Consider the following 17,182-nt stretch of genomic DNA (forward strand, 5'->3'; position numbering starts at 1 on the left):
AAGTCCTCCAAGAACTTGTGACCTTCTGGAAATTGTCAAAATCTCTACAGGTGTCCAGAGTCATCCAGAGCTGTATTGCAAACCATTGACTGGGTTCCACCATTAGTAAAGCAAATGCGAAATATGCCATGCCCACCAAAAAGAATCCAGAAACCATGGTATTTAGCTCTTTCCATCTTTCTTGCCTCCTGCAGGTGGGTGAGTACTGAGTATGATGCCCTCCTACAGCCTCTGGAGGACATGCCAGTGCCTAGAGGTACCAGTAGAGAGGGGCCATGAAAGAGCAGATGACAGTCAGGTGGCTGGGAATGACATTATCCTGGGGTTTATTGCTTGTCATGAACTCTGCCACTGGGCAACATGTACTGGTCTGGACACGTAACTTCTCTGGATCCCTGTCCCATCAGCCAGCTATCTTATCTCCTGAAAGCTGGTAGGTGTTGGTCAGCATGGTGTTACAGGACCAGGGTTATATTTACATTCCCTCTTAGGCTGAAACACCAGAAGTTAACACAGGAGTCCCCAGGTGTGCACATGCCAACCTCCAGATTGTTTTTCTTCTCGTTCTAGATGTTCATCCTTGCTTTCTGGGACTTGAAATAACCCTACACCACCAAATATTTATGCCTATTATACACTTAGGGAAAACTTGTATGTCCCAAGTCTATAGGGTTAGTATTATTATCAGTATTATAACCACTAGTACTAGTATCATGATGATCATCATTCCTGTTAATATTCATCAATATTTTTATTACTACCATTGTTAATATGAATTTTTCACTATTGTACAGCAAGGAATATAGTTTATCCATTCACAAATGGTTTTCAGTTACTAAAGATGACTACAAGGCATGCTCTGCAGACATATACACACACAGCTGTCCTGGAGACCAAGCTTTGCCACCAATTGCTCTTTCATAAGATGAGCTCCCCCAATACCCATCAGTTTTTCAGGACTCGACCTGAGCTGGTTGGGCTAGACCTGGAAAAGTTTCCTATTCTCAGCTGCACCCTGAAAAATTTTAAAGACTCTTCAGAGGCCCAGTAATAGCTTTTGGCAGCTTCCAAGACCAGGGAGGGTTTCTTGACCATTCAGAGCCATTCAGATATTCTAAGTAAACTCAAGGAACCAGAAACCCAACTTGCAGTCATGAAATACCAGTGAATGGCCTCTGTGAGTCTCTTCAAGTTTTTCAAAGATAACTGCCTGGAAAGGCTGGCCAGGAAGTCACCCAACCCCATCCCTCTGCAGGATGTTCTATGTCAGCCAGGGACGCAGTGAATTGCCATTGAACAGAAGGGAGGAACAGAGACAGCATGCCTGAGCTTCTGGAAACATTCTAAGTGCCCTTGTTGGCCCAGAAAAGACTGGTGCTGCCATACGAGGCACAGATATGGCAACTTAGCCACTTTAGGAACCACACAAGGTTTAAAGGCTCCCAGGAAGTCCAGGAAGGGCAAACATGGCCTTTTAGAGCCATCAGATTTTATTCTAAGTCTACGTGGGAGACAGTGCACTGGCTTCATAAAAACATCAGTGGAGGTGCTATCACTTGCCCCAGTGTCCGGTCTTTTCCACCTCATCTCAGAGCCAGGCAGCCACCATTTCCCAAAGCTGCTGTGCAATGAAAGGGGAATATTCTAGGTGCTCTCCTGTGCCCATGAAATTCTGTGGCTGCACTAAAGGCAGGGGTTGTCCTCCGGAATGCTCTTCAGGAATCTGACAACACTAGTCAAGATTAGAGAAGTTCAATTCAACGTCATACAAAACCAATCACAAAAAAAAAAAAAAAAAAAAAAATGCATAGTGAGACAAAATGATGAACCCACCTGCTAATAATCATGAATGACAATAACAACAATGATGATCTTAGTGATAATGCCACCAACACTGTTAATGGCAATAACAATAAACCTGGGGTAATGGGTGTTAGGGTCCCGATTCACCGATGTGAAGGATGGCGCCAATTTCTGGCCTTACAGAAATAAAGAAAAAGTAAACAGCTGAAGGAGGAGGAGGTGAACCTGGAGCTCCCGCCGGCCTCTGGGCGCTCCTTGGTGGAAGGAGAGGGACTTGGTCCTGAGCCTGCCCAGGATCCACCCGCACCAGAACTCGGGAGTCCCAGTCCCTGGATGGGCTCAGTCCCACCCAGGCCAGACGCCCCAGAGCCCCGGAGCCCGGGTCCTCCAGCCCTCGCTGCCGCCGCTCCTTGCGGAGCCCGGGCTCCCCGCGCCACCTCAGCCTCAGTGCGGCTCTGCGAGGGCAGCGCCAAGGATGCTCCGGGCCCAGAGGGGGCATCCGGCCCCAACGGGATACTGACGCCCTGAGGGCGCGGAACAGCGCGGCCTGTGCAGGGCCCGCCATATTGGGCCTTGCAAAAAGAGCGGCCTCTTCAACGCCCCCACCCGGAGAGGCCCCAGCCCCAAGGCCAGGGCGGCGGCGCCTTCCTCACCCTGGGTAAAGAAAACTCAGGTCCTCCCTGGAGACCCGGCTCGCCGCGGCAAGCAGACCGCGCATGCGCCCTGCATGGCCGGAACGATGGGTTTCATTGCCCTCTGCCGGCCATGAAGTGGCAGCACAGGACGTTTGGCCTTTACTGCTTAGCGGTGGACCTGAGTCTGAATCACTGAAATTCAGGTATGGATTATTCAGTACCTTTCTTTTGGAAGATCAAATGGAAATTGAGTACGATATCTTGTGCTTTAATTAAAGAAGATGGGAATAAAGAAACAAATTCGAAAGTTAGTATACAAAAGTCGATTGATTCCCTCTATGTGAAGGGAAGAAGAGCTTGAATAAGAGAAGCATTCTGTGTTATGCTTTAATACTGGAGATCTGCCACCGTGCACTTGTCAAATCCCGTAGAATTTCACAGCACAAATAGTACATCTTAATGTGGCTCAGGACTACATATAATGTCAGCCACAGTTTGAGGGTAAATTACATGTTTAATTAAATAGATTAAACAATAAATAATGTTATGAGCTCTACCTGGACACAATCCTTGCCTCTCCAACCAGTTTGCCAAGGGCTTGAATTTCTTGCTCGTTATCCTCACACTTGACATAAACCCTGGCTGCTGAGTAAAATCAATCACTTGTGGAGATTTTTTAATATAATGATGTGTCAATTTCAACCATGGATAAGGCCATTTAGCCTTAGTAAGGCCTATCGTATTAAGATTGTGCCTGTTTTGCAAAATTTCAAGTCGTCACCCACTTATTATTCAGGAAAAGTTTTCTCTTGAGTTTTAGGTTCAGTACTGAGGCTCCTCGATGGACAATACATTTTCCAATTCTGAGGACAAGGCAGAGGAGGCCCCATCTGTGAGAACTTTCATTTTGCTTCTGGAAAAGTACATTGAATCAAATATAGGAAAGGCTTGCATGGTGGCTGACAGGTTCGGCTGTTTTAGCATGCTGGCGTTTTATCTTCTGGACAGAAGTAAAAGGAACGCAACTGTGTCTGTCTCTGTGTAATAACTCAGGACTTACCTCAGTAAATTCTGGGGTGTCATGAGATGAACTGCTACCTCCACTTAGAGAGGCTTCAGGGACAAAATTTCAAGAGATTTCTGAGGGATAGAAGAGCAGGGCTGCCTTATTCTCTGATCCCAGGTAACTACTCAGAGACACAGGCAAGGGCTGGGGACACCCAAATGCATATACTAGGTGTCTTTGATCCAGCCTCCATTTCCTTGCTAAATCTATGCAATGACACACTGAGAAATCTGGCAAGTGGGGCTGAAGATCCCTGATGTGTCAGTTCTAGGGTTGGATGGAAACAAGTGGTTTTCGTGGACATTGAAGTAAAGGGAGGTGAGCTGTGAGGAAAGAACCGTTGAAGACTGGGGAGACTCAGAAGTTGGGGTAGAATCTCGACCCATAAGCCAAGGAGTGCAGATGCAAATCGATTTGTTAGGGTGAAAGAAGGACTTCACCAACACACTAAGTTTTTTCAACAACCGATTGTATTCTTTCAACATTGTAAGTATTGATCTTTTGGAAATGTTTAATGAGATTTCTTATATAATTCTGCATTCAATTTATGCCCAGGTCACTTTGCTATTATACGTTTATGTGCTGCATTTTTATGAATAGACATTTTCTCAAATTTCTGAATTATTTTGCTAAACTATGTGTTAAGAGTTTTTTCTAGAGGTCTACCTTCTTGACTCACTTTTCTGATGAGAAATCTATCAGGTTTCTCCACAGTAATTTTCAAGTTTGATAGCTCCTCAATGTGAGAAACTTAATGTCAAATAAGAAATGAATTACCCCTAAAGAATCTTCTCCTTTCAAGATGCTAACCATGTTTTGTCCAGTGTGAAATCTCACATGTGCCACAAGCGTTTCTCTGTGAAGAAAGGATTTCTCATGATTTTTCAAGGCATAACTTCTCCAGTAAGAAGTGTTTGGTATTCCAAGAGAATTCATTGCCCTTGGAAAGACTTTCCCTTCTTATTTAGCTTATAAAGGATTTCCTCTCTTATTTTCCATTTTAGCAGCATTTTATCACTGTGTTTTCTTGTGAACATCAAGCCTAGTGCTTGGCTGAATGTTTATTCACAGAAAATACAAATAAAGGGTTCATCCAAGTAAAGTTTTCTTACGTTATTTGACAACAAATTGCACATAAAAACATTTTCACACTGAACGCAGAGCTAGAGATTCTCGACCTGAAAGTCCCACACGTTTTAAGTTATTAAAACTGTTGCTGAAGACTTTTAGTTTATTATGTTGACAGTTTCAGCTCTCTCATGTCATTTATGATCAGATCACTAACAAGTCTTTGGTACATACGTGTCGTACAATTTCTCTTCCATATGAATTTATTGATGAGGACTGAAGAATAAAGGTAACCGAAGTAACGTCCATGTTGATTATAGTAATTTTTCAAAATGTGAGTCCTTTGGCATGTTTAGATGTTACAACTGCAGCTGAAGTCTCTTCCATATTCCTTACATTCGTCATTCCTAACACCATGTCATCTAAAGTCAGAATATGTTCTGAAGACATTTATCATTTTCTCTCCAGGGTGAATTTTCTGATGTTATTTAAGATTAGTACACTGACTGAAGGCTTTCCCACATAAATGGCATTCACATGGCTTTTCTCCAGTGCATGTTCTCTCATATCATCTAAGGTCAGAAGATAGACTGAAGGCTTTCCCACATAGAAGACAAGCATGTGGTTTCTCTTCAGTGTGAATTCTTGTGTGTCCTCTAAAGCCAGAGCTTTGACTAAAGACTTTTCCACTTTTATCACATTCATAACGCTTTTATCCAAGGTGAGTTCTCTCATGTCTTCGAAGGTTAAAGGATTGAATAAAGCCTTTCCCACACTGATGACACTTATACGGTCTCTCTCCCCTGTGAGTTTTCTCATATCTTCTAAGGTGAGAACACTGAGTGGATTTTCCACATAGATGACATGCATATGGCCTCTCTCCAGTGTGAGTCATCTTGTGCCATCTAAGGTGAAAACAATTAGTATAGACCTTTTCACATATATTACATTGATATGATTTACCTTTAGTATGAATTTGTTTATGTGGTTTAGGGGAGAACTGATTACTAAGGGATTTTCCACACTGTTTGCTGACGTAGGGTTTCTTTCCACTCTGAGTTAACAAACACTGAGTCATTGTGGAACTGTGAGTGCAATCTTCTCCCAAATCATTACATTCAAAGGGATCCTCCAGAATGAGAGAGTTCTCCTTTAGGGACAAAGATTAAAAGCTCTTAATGATTTACCAACATACATCTATACATTCATTTCACCACCTTTGAATCCTAGACCAACCATTCAGTGGTAGAGCCCAGTTGTAATCTTTCCAGTGTTCCTTGTGTGAAAGGAAATTAAATTTTGGCACCCCAAACTCATTGAACCAAAGGGAAAAATCAAGCTGAGAACAGGGTCACACAAACCTGCCTCCCTCTTCTGGTTCCTAAATAATATGGCTACAAGATGAAAAGCTACATGCCTCCCCCATATTTTGCCCACAAGGAAATTCCTCATGAGCTGTTAAAGTTACACCATGGCAATGCAAACTGATAGCTTGTCTTTACAGGCGCAGTCATCCCCAGTTCACCAGACACAAATGCATATCCGATTGTTTCCCTGCCCAATTTTGCCTATGTTGTCTTATATAAAATGCAGCTCTCCTGCATTATTCCTCTGCCTCATTTGTTTATGTCATCTTATGTAAAAAAATCCAGATTCACTGAGCCAGAAAAATGCACGAATTACTATTTTTTTCTACCCACCTTTTGCATGAAAATTGTGTACTTCTCAATATCCCACCCTTTCCCCCTTTAAATTTAGAGAAAATCATCTTTGGAGAAAGGTATACACCTGTCCCCCAGGTGCATGTCCTTAACTCTGGCAAATAAATTTCCTAAAATGATTGAGACTTGTCTCGTCATTTTTATCGATTGACACTTGCATACACGTTATCTCCTGCAGACACAGATATTTTCTCTTTTGTATGATCCCAACTGCAGAGCTTTTCCATTAATTGTGATGATATCAATATCTTTCAAAGTCTGAGCATAAGCAATGTCTATGCACTTGTTCTATTTTAAAGATCTCATGTTATGGTTTAGAGCACAGGTCACTTTATTCATTGAATTCAAAGTATCAAATTTTCTTTTGCTTAGAAAGCACTTAATGCCAGCCTAATTACACTCAGGTGACTGTGCGTCATTACTAACTTAACCCATTACCAGGTGTTTAACTTAGATGACTGGTGTACACAGCTATAAAACTCACCATTGACATAACGGTGGATGTGTCTTTTCTGATAGGATGCATGGATATCGTGTGTTTTTTCTTAAGGGCACTTTCCTTGTCTGAAATAATTGAAAAATAAATTGTTACCTTGGTATTATGGTAATTGAAAAACCCCAAGGCCGGTTTATTTTTTTTCAAAAATTAACACTTAGCTGTGACAAATGTGTCAAATGAAGAAAATCCTTCAATAGAAGAAACAGATTGTACAGCGTCAGCAATTAGAAAAGGGTTTTAAAATTAAAATGTGAAAAGAGTTAAAATGGAGATGTCTTCACAGGGGTATCGGGAAAAGAGGCAGCATGTGACAGTTTAACCCCAACAAGTACATGAATTATCCTTTTCCCGAAAGTAAAAGAAAAGGCAAGAGGACACAAGAGTAGCATCTGACATATGAACAAAATGATAATAACATCTAAGGAATTCTGCTCCAGTAGCTTAACCTACATTTTAGAAATTACCACTCATTTGATAAAACCGCTAATTAATATTTGACTGATATTATTCATTGACAAAGCACCTCCTCCTATTAGAGCACAGGACCCTGTTGCTTACCCAGATTCTGGCCTTGCAGAGATTCTCTTCCTTCCCGCCAGAGCTCTTTTCCTTGCTCCAGCTGCAAAGTTATATAGGATTTGCTTATCTGTACCCTGTTAGTGGAAACAGTACATGTGTTTTGAGTTCACTGTCAATAAATGTGCATTATCACCAACTGTAAGGCAGGCCACCGAGGAAGAATAAAAACAGTGAAGGTCAGCTCAGGCCACAAGACCTAGAACACAGAAAACTCCCCAGGATTTTTCTGACCCAACGTGAGACTAGAAAATAAATCCAAACGAAAGGTCCATCAGGAAAAGAAAATTTAAAACAGTCAGGACCTATGAATGCTGAGTCCATGCCTAAGTTCCAAGACACAATGCGTAATACACAGTCTTTTCAGAAAGAGATTAATTAAACCTCTGCACAGTATGTTTATTATTATTCTCATGCAGAACAAAAAAAAACATTCGATTTACAAAAATAATTGGTGTTCTATACAGAAAAGATATTGCTATTGTTTTTACTAATTGGTCTCAGCCTAAGCATAGCGACTAAAGCAGAAGAGTTATTTAGAAAATATTTAATTTAATACATTGAAAATATTCATTAAGTTCCCAGGTGTGTTCTGAGTATTAGAGACTGAGTACCAAGGAAACCATGAAATCCTTGTCAAGATTACATTGTAATTGAGTGACAAACTAAATAAAACGAAATAAAATAAAATAAAATAAAGCTATTTCTTTCAGACAGATTTAGAGAGCTCAAACTTTTTTCAGATAAGATCTGTGAATCAGAGGAGATTAGAGTGAGATATGGGGAAGCTGTTCCAACACTTATTGAATGAATGAGTCAATGTGTGTCTACATACGTATGTGAATGTTGAGGGACTCACCGAGGGATACCAGGTGACTGATGTTTGCCAGCATTATCTCTCTGTACAACTTTCTCTTGGATGTGTCCATCATGGCCCACTCTTCCTGGGTGAAGTCAATAGCTACATCTTCAAAAGTCACTTTGTTCTAAAACATCACAGACATTTTAGTTTAGACAGAGAATCCCTTTTAATGTCCAGAGGAGGAAGGCTGAGATGACATAGGTAGGAGCTGGGTATGCAGAACACTCAGTGTTTTAGGTTCCAGCCAATTCATTCTCAATACTAAGCTGGTATCTGCCTTTCAGATTCACTCACAGAGACATACCCACTCTTAATCCATTAAACTTTCCTATGAAGAAATATCGCATGAGATGTGGCATAATATAGCCCAGATATTTTTCAGTAATGTGTTAATCACCTGTACATAACTGATTATAAAATTTTCACTTGAACCTTCATAAATAAAACAAATTTACCATGAATTTCAAGTAAATTACAGATTTGTCACAAGGCAAATAACCATGATTTACTACTGTTTAAACATGACCGTGATTAAATGAATTATTTCTCTAGATAAACCACAGGTTTTTCACCAATCAAATGGTTAAAAGATCTATTATGTGTTTTGAATAATCTAAAGAAGTAATAGAAAACATGTTTCCTATCTAGCAAATATTTATTAAATACAGGTCATTGGTCCCTTATTCATTAAAAAGTTAGAAAGTGATGAACCAGACTCCAGCATTCTTCAGAACTGAACAAGTTTTACGCAGAATATAGGATTCAATTCATACATATAGTCACTCTAATGTTATGTAATTCAGGTGTTCATGACAAGGCTTAAAGACAGTCCAGCCGCACAAGACAAGACCGCTGAGGCTGCTATACTGAGGAAGTCTTAGTCTGATGATTCCTGTCATATGAAGCCTCCTGTCCTCAACTTTCTCTGGGCAATCCAAACATCAGTTATCACTGCCTCTCTTTTAACTTTACCTTGTCACTTGGCTTGTTCAAGGATAAAAAGGCCTCTTTACGGTTTTGTTTTTTTCTAACCAGCCCTTATAGAGCATTTCCACAGAACCCTAAATTGTACTATATCTACAATATTCCTTCTCCTGAGTGTGCAACCATAGTTAAGTAATTGTATTTCTTATATGTTACTTTCAGTTACCAGAAGGCAAAAAGGTTAATTATCAAAAGGTAAAATGAATGGGGATAAGAATAATAATGACTTCTTTAGTTGTCCTTTTGCAAAGTTTTTAAAAGCATAAACATATTTTATCAAACTCTCCTTCTTCCTCAACACTGTGCAGCTCTTGCCCAAGGCCTATCACACGGGATTTATTGAACTCAGCTGCTAGAACATCAGCCTCATTATTGGGCTGTGATCTTCTGCTCTTCACGCATCTCTATTGCCTGCATTCATCACAATCCTAAGTGTATTTCAGCCAACGGGACAGTTAATGGGTCAATTATTGCCCTATGAGGTTACAGGATGGATGGAAGAAAAATACATAAATGAGATCTCTCATGTCTTTTTTTGTAAATAGCCTGCATAGGGGCTGGAATAAAGTAGTGTAATATTAGAAATTATATTGATAATTTAGGAATCTTTGACACATGATACCCAACCTAGAGTCCTGAGAAAACTTAATTGGAGGCCAGATACCTGAAAGTCTCCTGATTGCACTTGGAACACCCAGGCTGGGTGGATTTTGCATCATAAAAACAAACAAACAAAAAAGAATAAAAATGAAACACCCATGCAAACTGGAGAAAACTGCCCATTTGCCAGCAATATGGGTATAATTTCAGTAGAAAGAGGCATCCCCTACTCACTAGTGAATGCATTGTCAAGAACTCAGTTTCTCTCTGTCTTTTTCTGGATTTCCACTTGCAGACACTTCAGGCACTAAGAAAAGCTGAGGTTAGAGAGAGAACATGTGAGACACCAGCCTTGTACATAATTTTCAGACCAACCTGTGATGAAAAGCCAGACCTTCACTGAAGTGTGACACCACCTGCACCACAGCCTAACCAACAGACACAAACACACAGAGGCCTCTCCTCTTTTCCCACGGTCAAAATTAGGAAGCCTATGACTATGGTTTCTGACAAAGAAGGAACACAGATATCTTGTGAATGAGAACATCAAAAGCACTGAGTTTTGTATGTTAATTGACACAAGTCCAGATATTCAATTCCCTCACGGATTTTAAAACAAAGGGATCCCTGACTCCACCCACATGTGGAATATGATTTATACCTGTAGATAAACACTGTGGGATTTCTCAGATTTTATTATCCAGGCTTTATGCCCTAGCAATGTTTCTCCAACACCAATCACAGCCTTCTGAAGCCTTACTCGACCTTTACTTTCTCTCAATTTCGACTTTTGCATTTCCCCTTGGAACTCGGAAATCAATCAAGAAAGAATCTGTTTTAGGGTCAAGTGCAGTTGCTCTCGCCTGTAATCCCAGCACTTTAGGAGGCCAAGGCAGGTGGATCACCTGAGGTCAGGAGTTCGAGACCAGCCTGGCCAAAATGGCGAAACCCCATTTCTACTAAAAATACACAAATTAGCTGGGCATGGTGGTGCTTGCCTGTAATCCCAGCTACTCACGAGGCTGAAGCAGGAGAATTGCTTGAACTCAGGAGGCAATTACAGTGCGCCAAGATCCTAACACTGCACTCCAGCAAGGGCGACAGAGCAAGACTCTCTATCACAAAAAAAAAAAAAAAAAAAAAAAAAAAAAAAAAATCTGTTTTAGGATGGGGATAATCAATTCAGGAATTTATTTCACTTGGAGGGTCAACACTCCCATCCCGCTTATCTAGCCCTTAAAATCCCCTGCATCAGAAATTCGCAGCAGTGCCCTGGGTCATGGTGTTTCTGTCCTGTGTATACAGTCACAATCCTCTGGGATGCTCAGAAAATACAAAATGACTTAGGGCTGAGAGAAATTTAGCAGCTCAATCTGATATTTTACTAAGGTGGTATCTAAAATTTTTGCAATCATGGTTTATATTAGTCTTTGTTAGTTGCAATATCTCTGATTATCATGATATATATTTGCTGAGAAATACTGATGTTCATATGTATATTCATACATAGATATGTAGGTATACAGATGGATATGTTTATATGAACTCATGTGTTTGAGATGGGGAAAACATGTTTGTATTATTTCCCTGCTAAAAATACAAAAATAATTAAATATATTTTATGTACAAATGATAATTATGTGTCATAACAAAAAATTAACTGACCCATTTGTACATGAAGTCCAGGAAAAATAAAAAGGGTAACTTTGTATTAATTGTGACATTGTGCTTACAGATATACATAAATTTCCTTATTTAACCCTTATAATAACCCTGCTGATTGTAGTTTACCAGTTTAATAAATAATCAACAGAGTTTGACAAATATGACAAAATTACAAAACTAGAAAATGACACAGAAATACTTTTAATTCTATTCTGCCTTGTCACTGCCTCTTCTGTTTTTTTTTACAAAATTACTCCCCTAATCAAGGTTCTCTATGATTCTGGGGACTCCAGGATTCAGACCCCAGTTCCCAAACTTCACTGTGTCTATTTTTACTGACACATTTTAATGCACATTTACAGACTTCAACAAGCACTTTTCAATATCAACTATTTTCTTATTCCTTGGACTATTTCCTACATCTGTTCATCAAGACTCCAGTAACATATGACTCCATCTGCCTGTCCCTTCCATGAATGTACCTGACAGTGCATGTATTATGTAGTCTATAATTCAAGCAGAACAGATATTCCTTCAAAACAATAAGGTATTAGAGAATGCCTACAAAGCTTCAGTGAAACCAGCTGTAACTCTTACTATTATTACCATGTAAACTCTTCCTTGAATATCAAAATAAGATGTGGACCTTAGAGAATATTTGTGTGTGATTATAACCCAAACATGAACTAAAAGTAATTTAAATGGTCATATACAGACTGTGCCAGGGACAAAAAAGGACAAATATTATAAGAAAATTAAAACACACTTATTTCCTAACGGACCCTTGTGTGGAATCTATAAAAACTATTTCAAGATATAGAGATTAAATACATTTCAAAACACATACATACACAAGCAATCTTTAGGATAAATTTTTTTAAACTTACATTATGGGTCTAAAATTTTCATTAATTCATGGAAAAAATGTATTGACAAACTTCTCACCAGAGCAGGAATAACAACTTACGTATTTGGTGACTTCAAGATGAGAGTCTGCACAGCTTAGTATCTCCCTCCGGATCTCTCTCTCTCTCTCTCCTTTTTTGTTTTTTGACAGAGTTTCGCTTTTGTTGCCCAGGCTGGAGTGCAATGGTGAAATCTCAGCTCACTGCAACCTCCACCTCCCAGGTTCAAGCTATTCTTCTGCCTCAGCCTTCCAAGTAGCTAGGATGACAGGCATGCACCACCACGCTTGGCTAATTTTGTATTTTCAGTCGAGACGGGGTTTCTCCATTTTGGTCAGGCTGGTCTGGAACTCCTGACCTCAGGTAATCCACCCGCCTCAGCCTCTCAAAGTGCTGGGATTACAGGCGTGAGCCACAGCGCCCGGCCCAGATCTCTTAAAAAGTCATGAGGAAGGAGCCATTCTGCATCCTCAATATTCCCTTAATATTTTAAGGACACTCATAACAACTAAGAGGCTGACTTGTGACTTCCTAGCCCTTTCAGGGCTATTTAGACACACCTTAGTGAAGTATTAGGAATGCAGTATTAGGTCTCAAGTTCCTGGACACCAAAACCATGTTCTCCAACAGATCTTCAGTAAAAATAGCTGATGTCTATATTCTTTTGCCTGTCCTTTCCCTTCCTTTTAATTCAGAACAGCGGTCTCGAAAAGTGCTATTATTTAGTAGATTCTCTCAATTCTCAACACCAGCACTATACAGTGTTGAGTAACATCTCAGGTGCTAGGGAAACAGCAGCCGACATTCTAGCAATGCACAAATAGAAAAGCAAAGATCACCACAGAGTAAAAGAGAATAGATTTTTTAAAAGTATGAAATCAAAATGAATATATATCAGATTACACTATAAATGGAAAATTCTATTATCTTGACTGGATGCAAGTCAAAACCTCTCATGGCTTCCAACATCCAATATATTCAAAGCAGTTCAGGAATGGTGAAAGTGGAATGGAATTTAAAATTATTCTAAGGTTGCATGTGTGAAAGCACCATGCCCTGAAACAAAATATTTATTTTTAAAGTGCATAATGAACACTGTATACAAAGTTTGTGTAACAAGAGAGAGAAAAAATCTCACATTTTTAAAAAGGAATATGCAACATATTTACATATAATAAATTAAAATTAAACTAAAATAACAGCAATGGAAGACACAATCTGACCTCTGAAAATCAAGGGAGAAATCTCTTTTAAATAAAATTGGCACAATTTTTAAAGTAAGTTATGAAAAATAGCAATACCTAAATATAGTATGTAAAAGTACCAACACAATAAAGCTAAAACAATATCCGTGGAAAAATTATTTGCTGTACATTATTTTTTAAAAATGATCTAAGTACGTTCCTCAAGAAGGTAAATGAATGAAATTTAAAAATTGCCTGAGAAAATCTGTGAAAGGAAATGAGTATAGAGAAGCAGAATATAATTGACTGGACGACGGGAGAGGACAAAGACGACTAAGATGGCGCATTTCCAGGTTCTTCATCACCAACTTCACCGCGCACGGGAAAACGCAGCCCGCGCCCGGGAAAAACACAGACCAACTGCGCAGGCGCAACATGGCGTCCGATCGAGGAAACCGCAACTTACATGGCCGCAACTACGGAACACCCCCGACACGCCCGTGTCCCACCTATTGCCCTCCCACTCCCAAGCCTTAGACAGAAAAGCCGCTCCCGGCAGGCGCGCGGCGCGAACTTCCTCGGCCCCTCCTCCTGTGCAGACCTAGGAACCTCCACCGCCAGAGACCGGTGAACTTCGCCCTTTCTTCCTTCACATTGGCTAGCTAATACAGTTTCTTTTTACCTTGCCTACTTGCTTTTTCTCTGGCGCCTGCTCTGGTGGTCACATAAAACAAATCAATAATTTAACTATAAACCACACAAACAGAATTTAAAAATAAGGCCGGGCGCAATGGCTCATACCTGCAATCCCAGCACTTTGGGAGGCTGAGGCAGGCGGATCACTTGAGGTCAGGAGTTTGAGACCAGCCTGACCAACATGGAGAAACCCCGTCTCTACTAAAAATAGAAGAAAAAAAAAAAAAAACAGGCGGGCGTGGGGACACATGCCTGTAATCCCAGCTACTAGGGAAGCTTAGGCAGGAGAATCACTTGAACCTGGGAGGCGGAGGTTGCGGTGAGCTGAGATTTCACCATTGCACTCCAGCCTGGGCAACAAAAGCGAAACTCTGTCTCAAAGAAATAAAAAATAAAAATAAAATAAAAATAAATGGCAGCCAACATGCCCAACATGATTTTCTGTGATGAAAGAAATTCTCTGTATCTGCATTGTCCAATGCAGTAACTACCACACATATGTAGTTACAGAATTTCTAGTTTGGCCACAAATTTGGCTATTACTACTAAGGATATGCCATTTAGTTATTTAATTATAATTAATTTACAGTTTATAGCCACATGTGACTAGTAGTTACTCTATTGGTCAATGCAGATCTAGAATCTTGGAGAAGGCAGTTAAAATAATGAGATATGGTCAAAACAAAAATGGAAAAGGCACACAGATAGTGAACACAGAATATGAGAATGTGAAGGAACAATTCACACAGTAAAGTTTAATAATGAGATGCTGCCTTGATGGGACACATGTCTAATGATATTCAAGGCTTGTCTTGTTACAGGTAGAAGAGCAGGAGCAGGGCAGGAGAGGGCTCTTCCCCTACCCACTAGAAATGTCAGGTGATGGCCTGTTCATGATCACTTTGCCTCTCTAAAAATGATAATTAGGCAGCACCAGAGAGAGGCCAATTCCTGGTGGTTTACACCTGTTAACATCAAAAATGTTAATTAAATGCAGACTCCAGGAAGAAGCAACTTCTTGGGCATTCATGTTAAGAGACAAAAATGACAAAGTATAATCTTCCGGGGACACACTCCGCTGGAAAAGGAAAGAAAGCCTCGGATGGACATGCATATAACTCCCTAAACACACCATGCATGCTCAATTCCAAAGGGTAAGGAAAGCACTGTGCATGCCAGAAACTCTCCCTAAAGGAAGAATCATGGGAAAGACGCAAGCCCATCCCAGGATCAAGGTAAAAGACCCTTCTCTTTTCTCTCTTGGACCTTCAGGCATCCACTTGGGTCTCTTCCAAGAGAATTATCCTTTCCTTTCTGTTCTAAAGCCTTTTTAAATAAACTTCCACTCCTGCTCTGAAACTTAGTCTCTTTTTCCGCTGTATGCCCCTCAGTCGAATTCTTTCTTCTGAGGAAGCAAGGACTGAAGTTGCTTATGGACCCATGCAGATATGCTGCCAGTAACTCGAATCTCTTCTACTGGTAACAGTATCATTGTAAGGGAATGAGACCAGTTCACATCTCAGTGCTTGGAGAACTCACCAAAAATAAAAAATTGGAGGATGCTGTGAACTTATCTACCTTCCAAGGCAAGTCCCACAAGCAAGCAGCAAGACTCTCTTCCCCCAAGGTCTTAAACTCTTCTGATGCTCCTTCTCTGGGAAAACGCATCCTCCGATTGGCTTCCCCTTATATAGGAAAAAACAATTAATAAACCTAATCAGCACTACATTCCAAGAGACGTGCCCTGATTGCACAGATACTGAGCCTCATCCAAACTTCATTCTGGAGACACACCAGGGTCAATTTGATTGGATTTTTGAGACAAGTACTAAAAACCCCACATCAACTTGGAAACCAAAGAGTTAAGGCTATTTTGAAGGAAAAATAGGAAGATTCATTCCTTTTTTCGTTGATAAGTACTTTTTTTTTTTTTTTTGAAATGGAGTCTTGCTCTGTCGCCCAGGCTAGAGCGCAGTAGTAGTAGATCTCAGCTCTCTGCAAGCTCCGCCTCCCGGGTTCACGCCGTTCTCCTGCCTCAGCCTCCTGAGTAGTTGGGACTACAGGAGTTGGGACTACAGGCGCCCGATACCACGTCCGGCTATTTTTTTTTTTTTTTTTTTTCAGTAGAGACGGGGTTTCACACATGTTAGCCGGGTTGGTCTCGATCTCCTGACCTCGTGATCCGCCCACCTCGGCCTCCCAAAGTGCTGAAATTACAGGCGTGGGCCACCGCATGCAGCCTCGTAAGTACTTTTGAGTGTATTATATGTACTAGAAAGCATTCGCAGTCATGGGGTACAGCAAGAAACCAGACAAAGTAGAGTCTTATGGAGACTCTATATTCTAAAATTATTTGGAAGTAAACTGGACTTGAAAACAAATGGAAAGTGAGTAGATATAAAAAGTTTCAATATTCATGATGATGTAAAAAATTAAAATACATTGCAGAAATGAAGTCAGGAAGTGTTAGGGGTCATATGGTACTTTTAAGGCCATTGGTATCCTCTGAAATTCAAGCAGGCTGAAGACATTTGCATAACTAAAAGGAAAGCAGATGCTAATAGAAGACAATGAAGAAAGAGCCTGAAAGGCATTTCAGAGTCCTTGGCTGGTGGCAGCCCCTCCCTTCAAAGGTCTGGAGGCCTGTAAGGGAAGACTGGCTTTGTGGGCTGGGCCTAGGGCTGAACCAGCCAGGGCAAGGGCAGGACAGTGCTCACAGCATTCTACCTCCCAACCACTCCAGCTCCAGCCATGGCTAAAAAGGCCCCAGACACAGTTTGAGTCACTGCTTTGAGGGTGCAAGCCATAAGCCTTGGCAATTGCCATGGGATATTAAACCTGCAGTTGCACAAAGTACAGGTGTGTGCTGCTGATAAAGACATACCCGAGACCGGGCAATTTTCAAAAGAAAGAGGTTT

The 17,182-nt window shown here is 40.6% G+C and overlaps 1 pseudogene; it reads right to left on the reverse strand.

Moving 5' to 3' along the window:
- Positions 1-3,952: 3,952 nt before the first annotated feature.
- LOC140711171 (zinc finger protein 705D-like) lies at positions 3,953-13,673 on the reverse strand (annotated as a pseudogene).
- Positions 13,674-17,182: the final 3,509 nt, after the last annotated feature.

This window comes from Chlorocebus sabaeus, unplaced genomic scaffold (genome assembly GCF_047675955.1).
Source record: "Chlorocebus sabaeus isolate Y175 unplaced genomic scaffold, mChlSab1.0.hap1 unalloc_scaffold_251, whole genome shotgun sequence".
NCBI classification, from domain to species: domain Eukaryota; kingdom Metazoa; phylum Chordata; class Mammalia; order Primates; family Cercopithecidae; genus Chlorocebus; species Chlorocebus sabaeus.